Source organism: Strix uralensis, chromosome 5 (genome assembly GCF_047716275.1).
Source record: "Strix uralensis isolate ZFMK-TIS-50842 chromosome 5, bStrUra1, whole genome shotgun sequence".
In the NCBI taxonomy this organism is placed as follows: domain Eukaryota; kingdom Metazoa; phylum Chordata; class Aves; order Strigiformes; family Strigidae; genus Strix; species Strix uralensis.
This window is the reverse complement of record NC_133976.1, coordinates 72,790,939-72,805,565: the sequence shown is the minus strand read 5'-3', so window position 1 is coordinate 72,805,565 and position 14,627 is coordinate 72,790,939. Positions and strand designations below refer to the sequence as shown.

Here is a 14,627-nt window from a genome sequence, read left to right as displayed (position 1 = left end):
GGCACCGTGGATGTCTCCTCCATACCCTGGACTGATTCGCTCTCTCCTTCCTGAAGTGGTTTCTTTTTTCTCCTGGGCTCTTCCTTTCTCTCCTTCACATCTGAGACAGAAGCATCTGGGATACCCTCTCCTTCTAGACAGCTGGTTGCACCCCCAGGGGACAGCATTTCTTTTGACACCCTGGGGACAACTCTGCCTGTCAGCAGCCGGGGAGAGAGCAACGCTTTTGTCAGAAGTGTCCTTCAGTACTGACACTGGTGGGGAAGAGAAAAACAACGTGATAACAAAAAAATAAAATAAAAAAAAAGTGGTTGTGTTGGGAGGAGGAAAGGAAACCACAGTGGTGAGAGAAATCAGAGAATAAAGGTGTGCAGGAGCAAAGTTAGGGATGCAAAGGCACAAAATGATGGGGCGTTAGCACAGGGAATAAGTAAGTTGGTTCAGAAGTACATAAGCTGGAGGATGACAAAGGAAAGTGCATTGCGAGGTCACCTATGTACGAGGGAGAGGGAGTCAGGAACATATCATAGGCAATGATAAAAGGAGGCTGCAGCGTTAGTAGTTACAGCTTCAGTTGTCACTGAAAGGGAAGAGAGTGACAGGGTGTTCGATGCAATCATAGATATTGATGATGGATCTCAAGGCAGTCTCAGACTGGAAAGGGGGTGAGGAATAACTATCTAGGGGACTCGCTCTTGGTCAAAACTACACAGCTCAGTGAAAATGCATCCAAGAGTGAAACAGCTGAATGACAATTCTTTCAGAAAATTCATGGAGTGCAGGAAGAGTCCCAGAGCAGTTGGTATAAAAATTGAGCTGCAGCATAGCAGGGAGAAATGAGACCGTGGGGACTGCACGCCCACAAATTTAACTGCACTGCTGGGGCATTTTGTAGAGGAATTAACGGAGGAGTTGATGGGCCTGATTCTGTGCTGCAGAGTGTCTTTGGGGCACGGGTGGAAGAAGGATTGTGCTCCATTGGCTTTGCTGCAGATGACTGCTCAGAGGATAAAGAAGACATAATCAGGTGCAATAATCATAAGGTCAGGCAAGATAAAGCAATAATTAATAGGTAAGATGGGTTCATTGGAAGCAGACTGTTGTATTAAAGGTCTCTTGTTGCCAGGGTAGTCATGAATGTGAGGCGATGGCTGGGAGGGATTGCACTTGGATGCGGCATTTGGTACGGTGCCAGACAGCTCTGTCCTGTGGAGGCAGGGGCTGTAAAACTCCCAGCCAAAACCTGCTTGAACGCCTATCAGAATTTCACAGCTAAAACCACAGGAAAAACCAGTGACAAGTTCCTCTCAGGAGCTTTGCCGTGGTCGAGGGTACATGCACCAGTGCATGGTTGTGTTGCAATAGTGGTGCGACAAAGCACACCGGAGAATGGACATTAAAAAGAATCAGAGATGTCACAGGCTCCTTTCCCTGTTCCTCATTCCAAGTAATTGTTTTTCCCTGTGCTGTGTGGAGATAAACCACCGGCACTGAAAATAAGTGGGAAAATCGGACCTCATCTGTGCAATGTGGTACCTATTCCAATTGCTATGGGAACCTTATCTTTTGCAGTTTCCTGTGAGTTTAACTGGTGAAATAGCAAAAAGCAATCTTTTCCCCATTTAATTTCATTTCCTTTAAAAACTAAAACCTAAAAATTGTTGGTGAAATGAACACTGAAACTCAAGTACCAAAATTTGTACCTCTCTGGGAGATTATCGTTTGACTGGAGATAATTTACTGTAAAGGCAGAGATAGCTGGCAAACCTTATTCTTGCTCCCTGCAAAGGACTGCAGCATCACATAAGACATCATTTATTTTATTTCTACTTTTTAAAGAGCTAAATGTCACATTGCAGTGATAGTCATGGGAAGAGCTTAACATCCAGAGGCCTCATGGTATTTTTCCTCTCCCTCTCAGTGGTGTTGCTCACGATTTGGTGAGAGGGAGCAGCTCCCTGCAGTGGATCTCCACATGCAGATGGAGCAAAAGCCAGTGGCTGCCACCAAGGAGCAGCAGTGCCAGGGTGGCACAGCCCGATCACCTGGAGGAGTCACTGGCCCTGAGGGGATGCTGGGTGCCCGCTGGGTGCTTGCTCTGTGGCTACTTCCCCACACTCGAAGCTGCCACAGGGCCATGCACGAGAGGTTTGATTTCAGGCACGGGCTGCAGCTGCCTTGACAGTACCCATGGTTGGAATGATGGTATTGGCTTTGAGAAGGAAACCTGCCTTTTCTCTTCAAGCAACCGAAAGGAAAGTTAAAGGACTGGGACTTGCCATCCAGGTTCAGTCTTAGGCATTAGCACGGGTTTCTTGTACCACCCTTGGTAGGACATTTAACCCCTTTCCTCCTGCTGCCATGCCTTTAAGATGTAAGGTAGTGTCATACTGCCAGAGAAGTTGTGGAGATGTGTTCACTCCTTTTTCTGAGGTCATCGGATAACACTGCAAAAATCCTAGATAGAAATAAATCACTTTTCAATTTTAAGCACAAATATGGAGCTGTGTTATTGAAAATAAATACTGCATGAACTGGTTCCTCTGTTGCTTATGTATAATCTGATAGTAGCATCCCACCTCTGCCAGGAGGCAGCATATTTTAATAAAGTCAGAGGAGGTATTGTTGTTCCCATTGAGAGAAATGACAAAATTCCCAGGATCAGGAAATTAATCCAGATGCTTTGGATGGGATTGACAGAGTCTAAGGAAGTTTAAAGGAAAGCTCAGTGACCCAGGTACACCCAGCTGGGGGAACAAGGGAAAATGCCACCAACATCTCAGGCATTGCTGCGTGCATATGACAGATCTGATGGGTCTTCATCAGCGCCTGGAAGTAGGCACTTCTGGAGGCTTCTGAGTCTATCTGATGGAAAACTGCTCCCTTCCTACATGCCATCAGCATGTAAGGGTTGATTACATATTGAAAGGATGATATGGAAAGGAGGAAGAGATTCTTTTTCCCCTGTAATTGTTGATAAGAGGCCAAGGCATGATGCATTTGAAGCTGAAGTCCAAGGGAAGTTATGAGATGCCATACTTCGCTGCTCCTCCTAGTCAGAGGAAAAACACTGTATAGAGAAGAAAGGACAGACATCCATCAACCACCTAATTACCACTTTTGGATTTTCTTTTTTTTTTTTTTTTTTTTTTTTAATTAAAAGACCATTTTCACCACTCTCTCCAGAACCTCTCTCAAACCTTTCCCTGCCTCAGGTGACCATGGTACCCTTCAAGCAAAGGACAGTGATCTATTGTAGCTCCCAATGAGCTAAAGATGCAGCTGTGCCCTCCCTCCAGCCTTCATCTTAGTTTTTTGGGTGGAGTGAAGCTATGCCCATGATAGATAGACATAGTGCAGGGGTTAGCTACCAAGGATTGGAGCCACAGCTCTGTGCTCAGCAAACCTCTTGATTTTCCCTTGATCCTGTGCATGTATTGTACCTTGCCAAGGGCCAGTAGAGGACAAAGGGCAGTAGGGACTAAGCTGGAGGAAGCAGGGCATTTTCCTTTGTGAAAACCCTTAGAAGAGCAGGGGAGACTGGTTTCTCAGACACCACGGACCTTGGGTGATGTTTGCATTGTGTGATTTATGGGTGCTCTGCAGTGTGTGTGTGGTTTGTGCTTGCATCTGGGAACTTTCCTGAGCTTTTGCTTTCCTGCTGTGTGGCAGGAGAGGCTTGGTGAGGTGCTTTCCTGGTCTTGAAGGGAGGTGGGCCTTGCCCAGGTAGAAATAAGTAGCCAAGTGACTTGTGTGCACAGCCAACAAGTGCCAAGAGAGAGGTGATCTGCAGTCATGAGGATATAAGGAGAGTCAGGTTGTCTTGCTGTTCTTTGCCTTATTAGGTTACATGCACTTATGAACGGTAACCTCTTACTAATTAGCTAAGTCGGGTTTGAACAGGGTAAGAAGGGAGTAATGCTCATCAAAGGAGAAGATAAAATAATATAAGCTTTCAAAAAGTAAGAATTACATTTTAAAATCTGAAGGGATGAGAAGATGTGTATATGCTGCCATCCAGTTCCCCCCACAGGGCTGCAGGGAAGGGCTGGAGCATCAAAGTCAAAGACTTCATTCCTAAATCTCTTGCTAGGGCCAAGGGAAGAGAAGAAACGTGTCTAACGGCACTTGGCAGGGGGCAGTGGGGAGTTTGTTTTGCTTTGTTTTGTTCTGAAACTCAGAATAAGCTCTGTCCCCTTGACTGCTCTCAGAGCACGATCCTGGCTCTGTTTTGAATCCCTGACCCATGACTGTCTCTACAAAGAAGGACATGTATTTTTGGAGCTGTCTGTTCTGGTTTGTCAAGCCTGTGCTTGGAAAGCTATGTGGAAAAGAAAGGGATTCCCAGGGAGAAATGCTTTCAGTGGCTGTGCAAAGCCAGTCATGGGTGACTCTGTCCTGTCTTGCTTTTGGTGACATGCCAAGATCATGCTGTGAAATGGTCTTTTGATTTTTTTCTCCTTTTTTTACAGGCTGTAGAATAGTTTCCTGCCTTGTCTGGGTTACAGCCAAGATAGGAAGCTTTGCCCTGCTAGCTGTCTAGGATGACTGCTCTGGAGCGGAGGTGTGCTCACGCTCATTTGTTATTTGCCAGTGGCCACTAGACTTTTCCCAAATATGCTTTATTGAGTGTGAGGTTTTTGTTGTGCTATGGTGTCAATAGTGGTCTCTGGAGAAGGGTGAGTCATTACAGGCAGTCTGGTGCCTTTCTTGACCTCGCATTTCAAAAGGAGATGAAACGAGCTTCTTTTTCTCATGGAGAAATAGACCCATCCCCAAACAAAAATACAACTGGTCACTTTCCCGTATCCCAGAGAAGGGCCATTGCCATGTCGTGCAACATGAACCTCCTTCCCCATGCACTAGCTTTGAATTGAGGATGACCTGAGAGCTGGAGCCCACTGTTTCTTGACCAGGCTCTCCAGGAGCAGAGGGCTTTGTGCTGGGGTACTGCAAGAAGCGCACAGGTGGGCCCAGGAGCTGCTGAAGAGAAATCCCACCAGTGGCAAGGCACAGTGGTGTAAATTGGAAACCCTGGCTTAGCCTCTTCAGGATGGCGGAAGGCAGCCTGGCAATGGGAACTGGCCCAGTGCTGGGGCTTAATCTCATAACTTTGGGGTAAAAATGTCCAGGCACTGTTAGTTTTTTGTGTTATGCTTCTGGATGAGGTATGAATTCCCCAGGCAGGCTGGGGGACTGCGGCTCCCATTGGCACTGGTGTGATATGTACATCAGTCATGTAACAGGGAGATGGTGGTGGAGTCTTCTCTCCCATGCCCCACGCAGCCCTGTCCCATGGGTGTCTGTCCTGTCACCAACACCGGGCTCTCCCATTCCTGGCTGCTTTTGTAGGGCTCAACTTTACACCCGATGCTTAGCTAAAGTGTAAGCTAAAATGAGCCTGGGGGCAGCCTCCAGTTGTCCTGTCCCATAAACCTCCTTGTCCAGGAGCCCAAGCATAGGACCATTTGTCTCTGTGTGGGCAAGTGGTGCGGTCAGGCACAGGTAGTTTTTTTCAGAGGCTGTGGGTGAGGGATATTTGAATATTTTAATTTTACAGTGACAAACTGGGAAAATGCCAGGAATTAATTCCCCCTGTGGGTTTTTTTTGGGTTTTTTTTTTTTTTGTGAGCTACCTGCCCTGGACAGCAGTTAAAAGATCCAGCTTTTTAAAGTTATTTGGTGCCTAAAATTTTACATAATGTAATTTTCAATATGACTCCTGACCCCAGCATCTTTTGCAATTCAAGACAGGGGTGGTATTTCCCTTGCATTTGGGGGTGGTCGAGCTCAGTCCCAGTTTCCTGCTTCCCTGATCTCCAGGCAGTTGGAGTTGGGCTTTATCAGGTCAGGGGAGTGCTGATCTGTATGGTTACTTCTGTGGGGTCTCTCCAAGCAGCTGTCATAGCCTGCAGTTTGGGGAGGCAGATGCAAAACCTTTACAGTTCAGTCCTCGGGCCCCAAAAGGCTTCATGTGAAGGGGAGAAGGGCAAAAGGGGGCTGGTCCCTTTCAGAAAGTTAGAGATACTGATCGGAGATGTGCATCTCCACATGGTTGCATGTGTGTTGGGGCATTGGGGAGAATTATGCTTTGGTATTTTTTTGTATCTTGATCACACTACTGATGTCCATGTTGTGACAGACACTGGTGAGTAAATATGTTGCTGCTGGTGTTTCGAGTTTGTGAGCGTCCAGACCTTGACTATAAATAGTCGTAATTTGTAGTCTTGGTAAAACTTTCTAAAATGTCTTCCCTCTCTGTAAGGAAGGGAAGTGTGTTTTACTGACCCTGGGCAGAGGTGTCAGCAGCACCTTCTGGTTGTTCTGGCCAAAGTCCCTTGAATGGGCTGATGTACGGCACATTGAATGACAGCAAAGCAATTTCCCGCCATCTGATTCTATCAATAGAAGCAATTCCCCCAGGGGTTGAAACAGGATTGTGATTGTCGCAAACAAGGGCTTGTTTTGGTTGTGTGCCTCACATGGGCGAGCAGCAGCAAGGATGCAGGCTGGAGACATTTTCCCCCACGGTGCAGGCACCATCCCTTCCTACGTGGTGATAAATGAGGTTGCACCTGTGTGGCACTTCACAGAGGAGCTGGGCCTTTGTTTTTTCTCCTCCTCTTGTCCCCAAGGCCCATGTACTTACCATGATGGAGCACCTGTGGTGGGCATTGGTTACACTGCCTCTGTTGTTAAATTGCCCTGGCTTGCATCTCATACTCAATTTCATCCTCTTTTTCCTCCACACCTATCACATTTTTCCCCACACCCCTATGCTTTTGAGGTCAAGCACAGTCACTCAGCAAGGCTTCTTCTCCCTCTAGGAGAACATTGCCATGCAGTTGTACTGAGAAGTGGCATTAGTATGACTGTACTTATGCTGATTTAAAGCACCTACCTCAGCTTTTATCAGCATAAGCCTCTTAATAAAGAGGGGAAAAATCATACAGTCTCCTGGCAGAGTTATACCAACGATGTAACTAGACCTAAGGGCACATTTACTTTAAAGTTAGGATATGTGATTTCAGTTAAATTTTCCAAAGTATGTTAGGACACTTCTATTTATGTTCCATTCATATTAATTTGAATTTATATTAAGTCCATCAGGATCAAGTTTGAGCTAAGTTGAACACAGTGTTACTTTTCACACTGCTTTGGATGGATTAGAAGCAATAGAGCTAAATCATCACAGACCCTTGTGAGAGCAGTTTCACTCATAGAAAGATGCTCAGGTTTTTTAACTACATTTATCAGAACAACCTGCAGACACAGGCACAATTTTATCAATGTGACTATGTCTGCCTATCACCCAAATAGTCTTTAAACTAGAATAATCATGCTTGCAAAGTGGGCTGCTCTGATTTAATTTAGCCTAACTGGGTTTGATTTAGATGGGCAGCACTGCTTGCTTATGCGTAGATAAGACCTAAGAGAGCTCCCTGCAGTGGGTAGGTACTGTAAACGTGCTGTTATACAAGCCCTGCCAGAAGTCCTTCTCCCTGCAGAAATCCTGTGGTTGGTGTCCATGATAGCGCTTGCTTCTGGTTCCCAGGGCCTCGTGCTCCTTGTTGGTGTGCTGGCCAGGATGTGCAATCACAGGGGCATTGGGCATCCAGTTTCACTCAGATACCCCTGCGACAGGGGAGATACCTGGGAAAATAGGGGCAAGGGGAGACTCTGCCATGCTGAGTCTGCTCCCAAATCCCACCATGGACACCACTGGTACATGGCCTTCTGGACCCTGTGGGGCCCCCTGGCAACACCAGTGTCCCTGTGTCACCTGGACTCCAGGCATGCTTGCAGTCTGGGGACTCTGGCCTTCAGAGCATCTCTGGAGAAAGCCAAAAGCGCACAGGCGGGTGCTGTACCCTTTTCAGTGCTTAGAGACTAACCAGCAGTCAGCTTGAGAGCTTTCTGGCAGCTCCTGGGAGGCAGGCGCTGGTAATTAAACCTCACATTTTGGAAGGGCAACTCGGGTCTGTCTTTGCCCAGCAGGAAACAGACTCTGTGTTGCAGTGAGGTGCTGTAGCTACCAGCCTGATGAGATGAACGGGCTGGGCTACCCACAGGTACAGGCCATCCTCAAGCACCATTGCCAGCTTTGCTGCAGCCGGAGAAGGAGGCATTGTGACAGTGCAGAGGCCTGAGCTTTCACTGTGCTTTAGCTGTTGACAAAATCAATAGGCATGCTACCCTGTGTGAAGCAGTGTTTCTCTCCTCTCAGAAACTTCTGTATATACAGCTTTATTTATTTCAAACAAATGGAAAAATTGGTCACACACCTAGAAATACTCTGTCCAAACAAACTGGAAGTGAAGGCTCTTCACTGAAAGAAAGTAGGAAAAATGCCATTGTGACCTCTTTGAATGCATGGATTTTATTTTAATGGCCTTTTCTTTCTCTTCTACCTAATATTCCCTCTCCTCCTGTAACACATTTCAGGACTTGTCAGATTGATCTTCTTCATTTTGTGCTGGAGGACCCTTGGTCCTTCAGGTCTCACTTGCTGACCAAAAGCTCAGTGCTGATAAATCTTTAGCAGAGGAAGCTTTTCTCCCAGGCATTTCTCAGCCACATGAGTTAAGGTGAAATGCACAGGACAAACAATAGAAAAAACATTGAGCTTAACAGAACTTGGCTGTTTCACAGTGGATGAAGTCTTACTGCCAGTATCTCCAGTGACATTATCTCACTAGTTCTCCCTGTGTCCAGAGTATTCCAGGGGAAAAAAACCGAATAGGTGAGGCCTGAACAAAAGTGCTTCAACCCAATCTATTTTTCTTTTGCAGGTCACCTTTAAACTCCTCCAGGGTGAATATTCCTTTTCTTTTCTCATACTTATTTCAGTTTGTTCTTACTATATTTCTTTTACATCTTTTGTTCCTCCACCATGTTCTGCTTTGTTTGCACTGCTGGCAGTGGAAGTGATTTAAAAACGTCCAGTCTTTGAAACAAGTGATCTCCAGATGAAATTGTTCCCAAGGGCTCCTACCAGCTGCAGGAGCAAGTGGCATAAATGTAGATTTAAGACCACTGGGTGAAGGCAACTGTAAATAAAAGTGCTAGCTGTGGAAAGTATTGGACAGGTTTCTGGAAGGATATTTCAAAGAAGATGGTTGTCCCAGGAGCATGCCTGGCAGCCTGTGGAAAAATATAAATGTGTGGGGGAGACCTCTCCCTATGCTGTAGGACTGGCTTATCCCACCTTGACTGAGAGCAATTGCACAAGTTGCCCAAGGTCAGGAGGAGCCCAGGTTCTGGCAGCTTTCCTGGGGAGAAGCCAGCGAGGCTGGGAGGTGATGACGTTACTGGGTATTAACAGCCCAGCCACTGCTCAGGAAGCAATCCTAGACCCCTCCAGGGGAGTTTTCAACAGGCCACCTGAGTTGGGAGTCCTGTATAGCACCTGTGGGTGGAAGCTGGGAGGATTGAGCACAGGAAATGTCCTGCCTTACCTACCCTCGTCTTACATATTTTCCCTGTCTATACCCTACTGACCACTGTCTGGGGGAGGATGGCTTGGGTGGCAGAAGGCAGACCAGACCTGAGGTCTCAGCCTGCTCAGGGAGAAAGGAGGCAAGCCAGTTTGGCCTCCCAACCACAGGCTGGCAGAATTGCTGAGGTTGTGGAGGAGAAGGCCATGCCTCAGGTTGGGCTCAAAAAAGCAATGCCTGCCAGACCTGCTGTGGTGGCCAGCTTTGCTTTCCTTTGGAGGTGGTGGACTTGGTGGGCTTAGTCAGAGCCAGGCAGCCTCACAGCTAGTAGCAGCTCTTTTCAGTGAGCACAGCCCTATTCCTCTTTGCAAATTATCCTTGAGTGATTATACTTCTGCTTATTTTACAATGATTGTGCTAATGATTTTTGCAAATGAATTTTAAACCAAGAGATGGCTAGCCTGATTATTTGGCTGCTTTTACTGCTGTCATCACATCCCATAGCTGTTATTCAGAAAACACTCTTTGCACTTGTGTTTACTCACCCAGATTATATGGTGATGTTGGGCTCTTTTGCTGGATACTTCCCAAGCCACCAAAAGCTTTGGAGGTGGCAGCCCAAACGTTTCAAATATGAATACTCAAGCCAGCAACTATTTGTCTGAGTATCTGCCAAGCTCCCATTTTTTGGAAACAGGCTGGTGAATCAAAATTTAGTCTCATGAATGTTTATGGACAACAACCAAGAGAACAGCTCCAAATCCCACCCTTCCAAACAAATTCCGCTTCTCTCCTAAGGCATGTTTCCAAATTCATTTGGGCTTACCAGTCCGTGTCTAGTTCTAGCCAAGTATGAAATATGCATGTACTCCCTTCTTTTCTTGGTCCCACTTTCCTTTCTTCTGGGAAAGGAAGGGATTGCTCTGACTGATGCTGAGAGACATTCCTACTCCTCAGTGCCTTTGATACTCACTGCCTGCTTCTGCCTCTCACTCACACAACTGTTATACAGAAAACACTTGTTGCTTTCAAATTCAATTTTTATCCCTTTAGTGGAAATGACTGCTTCCTGGCCTGTTTTCTCTCCAGACCACCTGTACATGAAGTGGGGAGATGGTTTGCTGTGCTTCCAGTGAAAGGATTGAATGTCTATGCCTACGGCAACTGGTGTTTCCAGCAGACCTGCTGCTGTTCTCAGGTGTTCCTCAGCCAGGACTTTGTGGGGAGCTGTGAAAATGCATATAACAGGCTGGTTTCCTCGGACCTGAGATCTGCACCTGCCCTGCAAGCAAACTGCTACCATCTCTCTCTGTCTGTTTATTTTAGGAGGTGTCACATCAGCAGTGGGCCTTGAGGAGAGATCGAAGACCAAGAGGGAACAGTGATGGACAGGCTAATGCCAGGCATGGTATGCTCAGGAAAGGGTGAGTTATGATATCTCGGTAGCTGAAGTTTCATTCCTTTTGACAAAATGAGGCCAGGGGCTTTGCTGCTGGCTCCCCACTGAAACTACCATCTGCAGGTACCTGCTCTAATTTGGTTTGTTTGGCTGAAGCAAATCTGACCTGGTAACACAGCATTACATTCAAAAAGCCCTTTGCTAGCTTGGGCCCCGTGGCAGCTGCAAAGCAAGCCTGGCAGATGAGTGAGAGCTGAGCCTCCTACATGGTCCAGCACATCCAGGGCTGTGCCCATGCATTCCCCAGGGGACGGGGGAAGCACACCTCTGCCAGTCCCGCTTTCACTGAGAGCTGGGAAGAAGCTCTCCGAAACACTGTAAGCCTTGGGCAGGGACTCAATCTCGCTCCTGTGGGACTCAGCTGTCATCAATTCCAGCAGAGCTCCATGGCATGACAGACAATAATGATTTCCCTGTTCTGCACTGCACGCTCCCTGTCCTTGCAGGTCTGGCCAGTGCAGGCTACGCTCACATGCAAAAATGCAGAATGGGTTTTCTAGGGAGCGAGGGCAGCACATTTTCACCGACTGTTTTTTATCCTAGACAAGAGTCTAAAGGAAAGATTTATGAGAGAGATGTAGTTTACCTCTCTTTTATTAGCTGTTAAATAAGAAATACTCAAGCTCACAGAGTGGTGTGGGGAACACAGGCTCCCTGGCAGAGGAGAGGAATCAAGGTGCTCTGTCAGACCCCTGACTCGCTCTCAGAAGGGGTTTCCACTCACAGCATTTGCTTCAGCTTAGAGAGGATGCCTGTTTGTCAGGATGCCTCCAGCCTGCATGCAATCCTCCCACTCAAGTCTCAAACCCTCCTGGGTTTACCCAGCAAAAATAATTTCCTTTTGTCATTTTCCCTCTTGCCAGCCCTCCTGGCACCACTATCTTTCTCCTTTAATGGCCGAAATAACCTGGTGGGGGTGTTACAGCCTCCTCCATGCTCCTCTAGTGCCTGCTTAGCCTGAAACCTGATTTTTAAATGTAACCCATTAGCAGGATATTAGCACAGACATAGATGGAACCACTAGCAGCAACCTCAGCAAAGATATATGGCAGCCTGTTTTCCTACCCATCCATATGGGTTAAGGGCTTTGGCAGGTGAGCTGTGTTAGGTTTAGCTGTGATGGGTTGTGGGTGTGATTGCCTGCTCTAAGGAGACACAGGGGACTTTTAAAGAAGATGAGTTCTGTTAATGAGGAATAAAACGTGTGGGATTGCTGGAGCACCCTCAGCCCCCCCTGATCATCCAGGGAGCTGGTGTGGGATCATGGCTAGGATGAAGCAAACCCTCATATATGGGCTGGAGGGTATGGAGGGGAATCCAGGTCACTGGCCATACAGTCTCCGCAGCACTGAAAGCTGCTAAGTGTACTTTTGTCACTAATTTAAGCATACCCAGCTCTGCTTTCACACAAAGAGAGGAGCTGGTAAGTGAGAAGGTGTCATTTTTACCTGCAATCTCTGGGCAAAATTATACTTTGATTCACTTGGGCTACTTCCCCTGCACCTCTGAAAATGCTGCCGCTAATAAGGCAGTGCTCACAGAGCCAGCAGCTCCTGCACACTGCCTTTGCAGGAGACTTCTCCATGTTCCCAGTGGATGCAAATTGTCTTGGGCCCCAAAAAGGAAAAGAAAAGGGAAATAAAGGGTTCACTCAACTCCTTTTAGAGCCAATGACAGGATCTACACACTAAGCCTGTGGTCATTAGCCTGTGGCTCCTTTCCTTGGCTGGTGGCTGGTACCTGACACCTCAAATGAGAAGGATCCCTCTTCCTCTGCCTTTCCCTTCCACACCAAAAGCCTGACCCACAGCCAGTGGTGCACTTGACCGGTGACACTGTGGTGTCCTTCAGGACGGTTCCTCCTGAGCCCTGCCTGCCCTCTTCTCCCTTCACTGGACTGCGTTGTTACAAGCCTGGCCCTGTGCAGGGGCTGTGTTGAGCAGTGCTGTGTGCAAGCAGAGAGGCTTATGGTCAGAGACTCAACCTCCCTGCCACACATACTGTGTGAGACCTCTGCATCCTTTGCACGACTGCAGCCAACCCTGCTCGTGGAGAAGATGGAGACCACTGTCTGACTGCAAACATGGAGGGCAAGAGGTGTGCACAGTGCCTTTAGCATGGCCTCTTAGGTACTGCTGCAGCCACCCTTGCAGAAACTGCTGCAGCAACATGGGTGCAACCAACCCCATGCAACCCCCTCACCTGTTGCCTCCCCCATTTTCTGGCACCATGCCCTTTGCTCCTGCCCTCCCTCCTGCCCATGCCCTTGGAGCCTCTTCTCTTCCAGAGACGTGTGTTTTTCCAGTGTCTCTGTGTACCCCCCCCGCCCCACACCCATGACATGCAGGGTGTTGATTTGACTGGACGTGAGCTCAAAGCTCATTAAGGGCTCGTCGATACAGGCAATGAGGAGCTGTGTGGGGTGAGGCAGGGGGAGAGGGGCCCCACGGCAGGAGGGGCTCATAGCTCCCCTCTGTGTGCAGGAGCAGGTTAGTATGTGCCTCTCTGGGCTGGTGTCTCCGTGAGCAGCTCTGTGCACCCCAAGGACCCCCAACTATCCAGCACCGTGAGGTAGGTGCGTCCATGGGGACAGCTGTGTCTAGTCTTGGGGACATGAGCGTTGGGGCCAGGGGAGGGATCATTGCAGCGGTGGTGGAGAAGAGCCGCCGGCCTGCATGAGCATCCCTGGGGAAGTGCCATTGCAGGTGCTGAGCTCTCCTCCATCCATGCTGGGTTGGATGTGGGGCTGAGGGACTCAGCACCCTAAGGACAAGGTGGGATGAAGGATGGTTTCTGCCTCCCAAAAGGTGCTGGAGAGGTGAGCAAATGGGGGCAGACCGGTGGGCCCAGAGCAGCATCCAAAAGTGATATTGGGGGCCTGAAACATGGAAAGCTTCTCACAGTGCCTGTGGACTGAGGGGAGATGTAATGAGCTTAAATGATGGCTCAGTAAAGATGCTGTAACAGCACTTAAGTGAACCCCAGGGCAAGTTACCCTGGGGAGGGTCTCCGGTGGGTAGGGCTCAGGGGATGAGCTAGGTGATATGTGTAGAAAAGGGATTGGTACAGCTGCCCCTCCCTGGGGCTGGGACAGCTCTTTCCAGCCTTGTGTGTCAACCCAAAACACAGCATTTCAGGCTCTTGCACCCCTTGCAGAGTCCTGCAATCTCTGGTGGTCTCTGACAGTGGAGCTGAGCTTCCTTCCCTTCTTGTACAGTTGCTGGGGTGTTTCAGGGGGCTATATCTGTGCCCTTCCTTCCTATCTATCTCCAAGAGACTGCCCCTGAAGGAGGTCCCTCACTCTCTAGGTGAAGTCCTCCCCATCCCTCTATCTTTACAGCACTGGAGAACTGGCCAAACTCATCTGCCTCCTCCCTTCACTCCTACCTACTCCCTGATCCCCACCTCCCATGAGTGCTGCTTGGAGGAAGAGACAGCTGCAGCCTGGCTACAAAAGGCTCCCCAGTTTGCTGGTGACCTTGCTGTGATTCTGCCAGAGCCTGGTGGAGACCTCCAGCACATTTAATTTCAGTTCTCCTCCCTCCAAGAGAAGCTCTGCAACAGTTTGGGATTTTGTTCTGAACAAGAATCAGGCTGAAGACATGCAACTGGTAATGTATTTTCTTCTGGAGAAACTTAATGGGAACAAGGAACAAACAACTAATGTCCTTATACTGGGGGTGGACCTCCCCATGACGCTGGGTCCTGGTTGCTGGGAATAGAAAAAGTGA

General features: G+C 48.2%; 1 protein-coding gene across 4 annotated transcripts in view; it reads left to right on the top strand.

The window, feature by feature from the left end:
* Positions 1–13,302: 13,302 nt before the first annotated feature.
* LOC141944659 (sodium- and chloride-dependent GABA transporter 1-like) overlaps positions 13,303–14,627 on the top strand; it is a 35,606-nt gene continuing 34,281 nt past the window's right edge. For 3 of the 4 annotated variants that reach the window (XM_074871632.1, XM_074871628.1, XM_074871633.1), the window contains exon 1: positions 13,333–13,467. The gene's annotated coding sequence lies outside the window, so the exon portion shown is untranslated. Of the gene's footprint in view, positions 13,468–14,236; positions 14,508–14,627 lie in introns of all 4 variants that reach the window. The other variant, XM_074871630.1, reaches the window with a different exon arrangement.